The 9,643-nt window shown below is 45.1% G+C and overlaps 1 non-coding gene across 1 annotated transcript; it reads left to right on the top strand.

Moving 5' to 3' along the window:
• Positions 1-6,436: 6,436 nt before the first annotated feature.
• On the top strand, positions 6,437-6,598 carry LOC141094639 (U1 spliceosomal RNA). Its single transcript, XR_012233140.1, has one exon. It is a non-coding gene; the product is annotated as a U1 spliceosomal RNA (small nuclear RNA).
• Positions 6,599-9,643: the final 3,045 nt, after the last annotated feature.

Raw genomic sequence — 9,643 nt, 5'->3', positions numbered from 1 at the left:
TTCCTCAATTCATGGGCAGTTATTTTGCGCCTTTTTTTATCAACACGCTTCTTGCGACCCTGTTGGATATTTGCCATGAAACGCTTGATTGTTTGGTGATCACGCTTCAAAAGTTTGGCAATTTCAAGACTGCTGCATCCCTCTGCAAGACATCTCACAATTTTTGACTTTTCAGAGTCCGTCAAATCTCTCTTCAGGCCCATTTTTCCAAAGGAAAGGAAGTTACCTAATAATTAAGCACACCTTATATAGGGTGTTGATGTCATTAGACCACACCCCTCCTCATTACAGAGATGCAAATCACCTGATTTACATAATTGGCAGTTGGCTTTCAAGCCTATACAGCTTGGAGTAGGACAACATGTATAAAAAGGATGATGTGATCAAAATACTCATTTGCATAATAATTCTGCACCAAGTGTATATACACACAGTATATATGCACAATAGCTAGATGTTAAGGTATGCATGTTTATTCAATGATTCGCTTTTGGAATGGGCATAGACTGAAGGCAGCAGAACCACAAAAGAACACATATGGAAAGAAGGAGTAAAGGGCCTGTCACACTAAGCGATATCGCAAGCAATATTGCTATAACGTCACTGGTTTTTGTGACGTTATAGCGATATTGCTAGCGATATCGCTATGTCTGATACTTACCTCCGACCGCTCCCCCGCTGGTTATCGCTGATCGCGTGAGAACGTCCTGGACCGTTTCTCATAGTCAGCTTCCTGCTGGGGCTTCCTGCTGTGGAGACGAGCGACGCGTGGACGCGGGCGGGAGAACGTCAGGATCGCCTCGTCTGACAGGTAAGTAGCAACCCCCAACCCCAGCGATGTCACTGGTGAGATCTGCCTGTGTGGCAGCTCACTAGCGACCACTTAGCGATGCACCAGCGATCCTGACCGCGTCATATCGCTGGTCGGGATCGCTGGTGCATCGTTAAGTGTGACAGTACCTTTAAGCAACGTAGGAGTGAAACAAACCAATATCTGTGTAGACTGTTGAACCTTAGATTCCTCATAGTACACCCTTTTTCTCTGACAACTGTTTTACACCCCTCCTTATAATAAGAATAATAACCTGAGGCTGAAAGAGCTTTTTTTGATATGCTTGATTATTTTATTGAAAATAACAGTCACACAAATCACCCAACGTTTCGGCTTTACTAGCCTTTTTCAAGGGTATCTTATCTGTGTAACCGTGAGGATAATGATAAGATTCTCTAAGCAGGATAAGCGGAGAACAGGACAGCGCCGCAGTCAAGAGAGAAGTGTCACTTCTCTCTTGACTGCGGCGCTGTCCTGTTCTCCGCTTATCCTGCTTAGAGAATCTTATCATTATCCTCACGGTTACACAGATAAGATACCCATGAAAAAGGCTAGTAAAGCCGAAACGTTGGGTGATTTGTGTGACTGTTATTTTCAATAAAATAATCAAGCATATCAAAAAAAGCTCTTTCAGCCTCAGGTTATTATTCTTATTATCAGAATTCTGTTCTTCCTGACGGCTTGGTTGTATCTTTCCCATTTATCATCATATATGTTACACCCCTCCTTGGCATCATTGGTAGTCACCTAGAATGGCTTTCAATGAACACATATGCCATGTCAAGAGATTATTTGTGGAATCACCTGCCTTCAGAAAGTGAGTGTGATCATGAGATTTGCTTTGCCTTGGCAGTGTTGGTACATAGTTTCATACATTGCTGAGTCTTAATAATAATAATAATTTTTATTTATATAGCGCCAACATATTCCGCAGCACTTTACAATTAAGCGGGGACATGTACAGACAATAAATTCAATACAAGTTAAGACAATTCAAACAATGACATTAGGAGTGAGATCCCTGCTCGCAAGCTTACAATCTACAACGAAATGGGGGGACACAGTAGGTGAGAAATGCTTGTTAATTCAGGTCTGGCAATTATAATAGGGATTTTCATATAAAGCTGCATGATCCGGTCATCAGCCCGTGTGTTTAAGTGCAATAGACAAGTATCAAGTGCAGTTATCATGTGCATGAAGGGTGTGGAGACAGATGAATAGTAGGGTGCAGATTCAGAATAATATTTGGAAGGAGGGAACAGGGCAAAGTTAGCTTGCTGAGTAGTTGATGTGATAGGCTTCTTTGAAGAGATGGGTTTTCAAAGCACGCTTGAATAGGTCAGGGCTAGGTATCAGTCTGATCGTCTGGGGAAGTGCATTCCAGAGAGCTGGAGCAGCACGAGAGAAGTCTTGGAGACGGAGGTGCGAGGTTCGGATTACGGGGGATGTTAGTCTTAGGTCATTTGTAGAACGGAGGGCACATGTAGGGCGATAGACAGAGATGAGAGAGGAGATATAAGGCGGTGCAGAACAGTGGAGAGCTTTGTGGGTGAGAGAGATGAGTTTATACTGGACCCTGTAGCGAATAGGTAGCCAATGTAATGACTGGCACAAGATGGAGGCATCGGTGAAGCGGCTGGACAGAAATATGACCCTGGCTGCCGCATTCAAGATGGATTGGAGAGGAGAAAGTTTGGTAAGAGGGAGACCGATCAGAAGAGAGTTGCAGTAGTCCAGACGAGAATGAATAAGAGCGACAGTAAGAGTCTTAGCAGTTTCAAAGGTGAGAAAAGGTCGGATTCTGGAGATGTTTTAAGATGCAGGTGACAAGAGCGACTGAGTGATCGGATGTACGGAGTAAAGGAAAGTTCAGTGTCGAATATGACCCCAAGACAGCGGGCATGCTGCTTGGGAGTTATGGTTGAAGCCTCCAGGGTTATTTCGATGTTAGGTAGAGTGAGGTTAGTAGAGGGGAGAAACACAAGAAGTTCAGTTTTAGAGAGATTTAGTTTCAGATAGAGGGAGGACATGATGCTAGAGACAGCAGACAGACAATCCTTGGTATTTTGAATTAGGGTAGGGGTGATGTCAGGGGAAGAAGTGTATAATTGGGTGTCATCAGCATAGTGATGATACTGGAACCCAAATCTGCTGATTGTTTGTCCAATAGGGGCAGTGTATAAAGAGAAGAGGAGGGGGCCTAGGACTGAGCCCTGCGGGACCCCGATAGTAAGGGGACGAGAAGAGGAAGAGGAGCTGGAAAAAGATACAGTGAAGGAGCGGTCAGAGAGGTAGGAGGAGAACCAGGAGAGGGCTGTGTCCTTGAGGCCTATAGAGCGGAGCATAGTGAGGAGGAGCTGGTGATCCACAGTGTCAAATGCGGCAGAGAGATCCAGGAGAATCAGCAGGGAGCAATGACCTTTCGATTTAGCTGTTATTAAATCATTAGAGACTTTAGTGAGGGCAGTTTCAGTAGAGTGTAAAGAGCGGAAACCAGATTGTAAGGGGTCGAGAAGAGAGTTATCCGAGAGATAGCAGATTAGACGGGAGTGGACCAGGCGTTCCAGGAGTTTAGAGATGAAGGGAAGGTTAGAGACAGGTCTGTAGTTAGCAGTGCAGTTCTGGTCCAGGGATGGCTTTTTAAGTAAAGGGGTTATGATGGCATGTTTAAATGAGGAGGGAAATATACCTGAAGAAAGAGAGAGGTTAAATATTTTAGTCAGGTGAGTGGTGACCACTGGTGAGAGAGACTGCAGGAGCTGTGAAGGAATAGGGTCACTGTTGCAGGTTGTAGGCCGAGCAGAAGCGAGGAGCTTGGAAACTTCTTCTTCTGAAACAGGCTCAAAGATGTCTAGTGAGCTTGAGGTGCGGCAGGGAAGGGGATCCAGGCACTGAGGAGATAGGGCTGAGATATCCTGATGGATGTGGTTGATTTTTTCTAGGAAATAAGTGGCCAGATCCTCACCGCTGAGGTTGGTGATGGGGGCCTGTACTTTAGGTTTCAGGAGGGAGTTTAAGGTTTCAAAAAGTCATCTTGGGTTGTTGGATAGTGAGGTGATGAGGGTGGTGAAGTAGGATTGTTTGGCCAGATGAAGGGCAGAGTTATAGGTTTTGAGCATGAACTTATAGTGGATGAAGTCTTCTGCTAAGAGAGATTTTCTCCACTGCCGCTCTGCACACCTCGAGCAGTGCTGAAGAGAGCGTGTTTGCGTTGTGTGCCAGGGCTGCCTTTGTCTGTGTCGTGTCTTTCTGCGTATAGAAGGTGCTGCTTCATCTAGGGCATTCTTCAGTGTATTATTGAAGTGTGACAATGCTATGTCTGGACAGGAGAGGGTGGAGATGGGGGCTAAAGATGTGTGGAGATTGTCCCTAAGCTGTTGGGTATTAATGGTACGTGTATTCCGATAAGTGTGGTAAGTGGGGGTGTCCCGGGAGAGGAGACAATTCTTGACAGAGAAGGAAAGAAGGTTGTGGTCCGAGAGCGGGAGAGGTGAATTAGTAAAGTCGTGCAGCGAGCCGGGACGGGAGAAAACCAGGTCCAGAGTATTCCCGTCCTCATGTGTAGGAGAATTAGTAAACTGTGAGAGGCCGAATGAAGAAGTTAGAGAAAGAAGATGAGAGGCAGACTGGGAGAGCGGATCATTGATGGGGATGTTAAAGTCTCCCATGATGAGGGTGGGGATGTCACAGGACAGAAAGTGAGTAAGCCAGGTGATGAAGTGGTCTAGAAACTGGCGGGAGGAGCCTGGAGGGCGATAAACGACCGCCACTCGTAAGGAGAAGGGCTTAAAGAGTCTGACGGCGTGGACTTCAAAGGAAGGAAATGTAAGTGAGGGAACGGGGGGATGACCTGGAAAGCACATTGTGATGAAAGGAGCAAACCAACACCTCCACCCTGTCTGTTCTCAGGTCTGGGGGTATGTGAAAATTTCAGCCCACCAAACGAGAGAGCGGCAGCAGCGGTGGTGTCTGAATGCTGGATCCAGGTTTCTGTAATAGCCAGAAGGTTAAGGGAATTAGAGAGAAAAAGATCGTGAATGTAAGTCAGTTTGTTACACACAGACCGTGCATTCCAGAGAGCACATTGGAAAGTGAGAGGAGAAGGAATGCACTGAATGTTAATAAGATTAGCAGGGTTTCTATATGCAGCTGGAGGAGAGTAATGTATGCTGGTGGAGGGAGGCCCAGGGTTGGGGGAGATGTCACCTGCAACTATTAAAAGGAGAAAAAACAGAAAAAGCAGGTGGTGGGATGATTTGTATGAACGTTTTGAGTGCTGCATGGAGGTTTTGGATGGTTTGGTGTGGGTAAGAAATGTCAATAGAGCCTCAGAGTTAAACATGGGAGAGGGGAAAAGGGAGGGGTGGATATGCAGAGAGTGCACAGAATGTGTAAAAGGGCAGGCGAGTTGTTAAAAAGCAGAAGTGAAGACAAATAAGCAGCAGGTTAATATGATCAATGCATATGTAGTATGACTGACCAAGAAGCATGCGTGCATGAAAAACTTATGCACCTTACCTGTCTCCTGCCCAACTGCATTGTCTAACTGCAAAACACTTGATCCTGTTGCACTTAATATCTGTTGCACACGTAAGCCCGCACGCGTGCTATCCCAGCCAGAGCTAAATATATATGAAATGAAATGTCTGCTAGCTTAAGCCACCAAAAGGCCACAATCAGTAATTAACCAATTAGCACAAGGCCAGAGCAGGCATTACTATGCAGGGTAAATAACTAACGCTGGACAAGGCCATCAAACAGAGAAAGGGAAAAGAAAAAAAAAAAACCTTTCTACACTTCAAAGCAGAAACCAAATAGATAAAAAATAAAGACCCACCACAGGAGTGATGGAATGAAATACCATAAAAATATCTGGCACTATATGATGCAGTTCACACTTGTCAGACAGCATACATGGATGATGGAATGAAATACCATAAAAATATCTGGCACTATATGATGCAGTTCACACTTGTCAGACAGCATACATGGATGATGGAATGAAATACCATAAAAATATCTGGCACTATATGATGCAGTTCACACTTGTCAGACAGCATACATGGATGATGGAATGAAATACCATAAAAATATCTGGCACTATATGATGCAGTTCACACTTGTCAGACAGCATACATGGATGATGGAATGAAATACCATAAAAATATCTGGCACTATATGATGCAGTTCACACTTGTCAGACAGCATACATGGATGATGGAATGAAATACCTGTGTGAAGAAGAGAAGAGAGGAACATCAGCTTCAATGCATTGTCTAACTGCAAAACACTTGATCCTGTTGCACTTAATATCTGTTGCACGCGTAAGCCCGCACGCAACTTATTCCACAACTGCACTAAAGCAGATTATGGCAAGAAAATAATAAGTAAATAATGAGAAATGATAATCCATTATTACTTTGAAGCACCACAAGAACGTTTTTTCTATTGCAGCGCTGGAGTGGTGTCAGTAATCTAAGTTCCCTGCCCCTAGTCTTATACTCACCATCCACCATCTTCATCTTAACTCAGCGCTGCACCGCTCGTCTAGAGCAGTTTGTGACCTCCCGGATCACTCGTGTGTGCTAAGCATTCCGGAAGTTACAACTCAAAAAGAGACTAGATACCATGATCACTGAGGTGGTTCTCCCAGGGTGAGGCTCATCCATTGCACTCCGGGTATGCTGACCCCCGTGATTTCCCCAAATGTAGGAAACTCAACTGCATAATTTGTGGTAGTGGGGACTGCATTCACATGTTCCCCTGATAAACAAAAGAGACTCTCATAGACTTATACTGAGAGCTTGTGACTGGTACTTCTGACTTCTGGTCAATCTGAAGTTGTGGTCACAAAATGGCAGTGCGGGATCAGAGCGGTGCTAGGAAGAACTGAAGGCAGTGGCTGGTAAGTATAAGACTAGGGTCAGCGAACTTATATTAGTAGCACCAGTCCAGTGCTGAAATAAAAAAGAATACTGGAGTGGTGCTTTAAAATATGAAGGTCATCTGGAAAATTGCTAGAACTTTGAAGGTATCCTCATGTGCAGTATTGAAAACCATTCAATCTCTATGATGAAACTAGCTCTCATCAGCACAGCCCTAGTAAAGGAAGACCAAGAATTATCTCTGCTGCAGAATATACTGTAAGTTCTTCAGAATTACAAGCCTCAGAAACAGCAAATTAACAGCCTTTATAAATGATGCTAAGATTTAAAGGGGATAGCTAGGAATTTGTAAAAAAGAAAAAACAATGTGCCTAAGCACTAACAGGCAAGTAGTTGCTAACTACTTGACTGTTGTGCTCGGCGTCATTGTTGCCGGCTATTTCGCTACTTTTGTTGATGTCTAGAGTTGAGCGATACCAGCCGATACTTGAAAATATCGGATCGGAATGGATCGGCCGATCTTAAAAAAAAGTATCGGTATCGCCGATTCCGATACAGGGAACCAATGCAAGTCAATGGGGCCAAAATATCGGAATTAAAAAAAAACCTTTCTTTCCTTGTAGGTTAATTCTACATGAAGAAAAACAACTAAGAATAATGTAGAATGTATTGTGGGAGGTGGAGGAGACATTAAAGCCATAGAGGTTTAGCCCAATCAAATGGAATAGCAGGAATTAAACTTTTTTTTTAAAGATGTTAGGAGTTACAAAGATATTGACTATGTTAGCCTCATTTATATTTTGCCAGACATGTATGTCTTCTTCTTCTTTCTTCTTCTTTCTTATTCTTCTTCCTTTTTTTACCTTCTTCTTCTTATTATTCCTTTTTTTACATTCTTCTTCTTCTTCTTCCTCCTTTTTTTACATTCTTCTACTTCCTTTTTTTACATTCTTCTTCTTCCTTTTTTTACATTCTTCTTCTTATTCCTTTTTTTACATTCTTCTTCTTCTTCCTTTTTTAAATTCTTCTACTTCCTTTTTTTACATTCTTCTTCTTCTTCTTCCTTTTCTTACATTCTTCATATTCTTCTTATTCAACAATTATTATTCTACATATTCAACTTCTTCATCTTCTTCCTATTCTTCTTCATCATATTCTTGTTTGTGTCAGGCATTCCTGTAGTTGTTATCTGGAAAAGTTAGAAGTTTACACCTTCCGTTCTGCCTGTCACAAAAGATTTACAACAGGATTTGTCCGCGTTCAGTTTGGCCTGCAGCAGCAGGCCTTTTCCAGGGGCACCACGAGGAGGAACGGACTCACCCCCATACACTGCTTAGTCTTCTTCTGCTTATAAATAAGATAATATCATTTGCTCAGAGTATTAGTCTTATGCTTAATGTTCTTCTGCTTTGTTTTTTTTATGCTTCTTGGTCTTCTCTCTCTTGTTGTTCTGCATCTTGGTGGTTGTCTTCCTGTTCTTTGTCCTCTTGAACCAGCTGACGGTACTGGCACCGGGAGGGGCAGCAGAAGGAACAAGAGCCAATGGCACTACCGAGGACCAGCTGATGGTGCTGGAACCCGGTTACTAAGCAGGAGGTACCTGTGCTACAAAGCACTACCAAGGACCAGCTGACGTTGCCGGAACTCGGATACCGAGATGGAGGCACCTAGGCCAAAGGCTCTGACGAGAACCAGCTGACGGTGCTGGAACCCGGAGGGGTAGCATAAGCTGCAAGAGCAAATAGAAATAGCGAGGACCAGCTGACAGTGCTGGCACCCGGAGGGGCAGCAGAAGGAATAAGAGCCAATGGCACAACCAAGGACCAGCTGACGGTGCTGGAACCCGGTTACTAAGCAGGAGGTACCTGTGCTACAAAGCACTACCAAGGACCAGCAGACGTTGCCGGAACTCGGATACCGAGATGGAGGCACCTAGGCCAAAGGCTCTGCCGAGAACCAGCTGACGGTGCAGGAACCCGGAGGGGTAGCATAAGCTGCAAGAGCAAATGGAAATAGCGAGGACCAGCTGACAGTGCTGGCACCCGGAGGGGCAGCAGAAGGAATAAGAGCCAATGGCACAACCGAGGACCAACTGACGGTGCTGGAACACGGTTACTAAGCAGGAGGTACCTGTGCTACAAAGCACTACCAAGGACCAGCAGACGTTGCCGGAACTCGGATACCGAGATGGAGGCACCTAGGCCAAAGGCTCTGACGAGAACCAGCTGACGGTGCTGGAACACGGAGGGGTATCAGAAGTTACCCCTGAAAAGCAAAGTTGGCATGCCGCAAGCTGGCCGCAGTTACCGAATCACACAGTCCTACAGGGGGTGCTTGTCCTACTGGCACTATGGAACAAGCCTTTCTTACCAGAACCCGCAGTCCACATAGGAAGCACCTAAACTGCTGGCACCCTAGCCTCGGCTAACCCAACCGCAACACGACATGGCAACTTGGGGTGGCAAACTGACATTGACACTTCCCGGAAACAGCAGGCAGGGCTGGAACCAAGCTGGGCAGGAGGGAGTACCCGTGCCAAAGTCAGTTATGAGCAGCAACTGGCGATGTTGGAGCCAAGGACAAGCACTTAGCAGGCTGAGGCCTGATGTGCTGTCAATTGGGAGGCAGCAGGACAGATTGCCATCAAAACAGCAGGGGAACAGCTGACGTTACTGAACCCCACAAACACAGGAGCTAGTGTTTTACTCTGTGAAGACGGCACTTCCGAGCAACAACTGGCTGTGTTGAAGCCCAGGGACAAGCACGGAGCAGGCTGAGGCTGCATTGAAGAAATTTTAAGATCGGTTGTAGACTACTAATTTGAACCAAGCTCCACTTAGGCCTGTGGCTTCACTGATTTTCGTATTTCCCCTGTCCTCCAACCCCGCCAGTTACAGCTCCGAAGTGGCGTCTGCACAATCCACAC

Source organism: Dendrobates tinctorius, unplaced genomic scaffold (assembly GCF_039654945.1).
Source record: "Dendrobates tinctorius isolate UK_male_01 unplaced genomic scaffold, ASM3965494v1 ptg000064l, whole genome shotgun sequence".
NCBI lineage: Eukaryota > Metazoa > Chordata > Amphibia > Anura > Dendrobatidae > Dendrobates > Dendrobates tinctorius.
The sequence above is the reverse complement of the archived record's forward strand: the minus strand, read 5'-3'. Positions and strand labels throughout refer to the sequence as shown.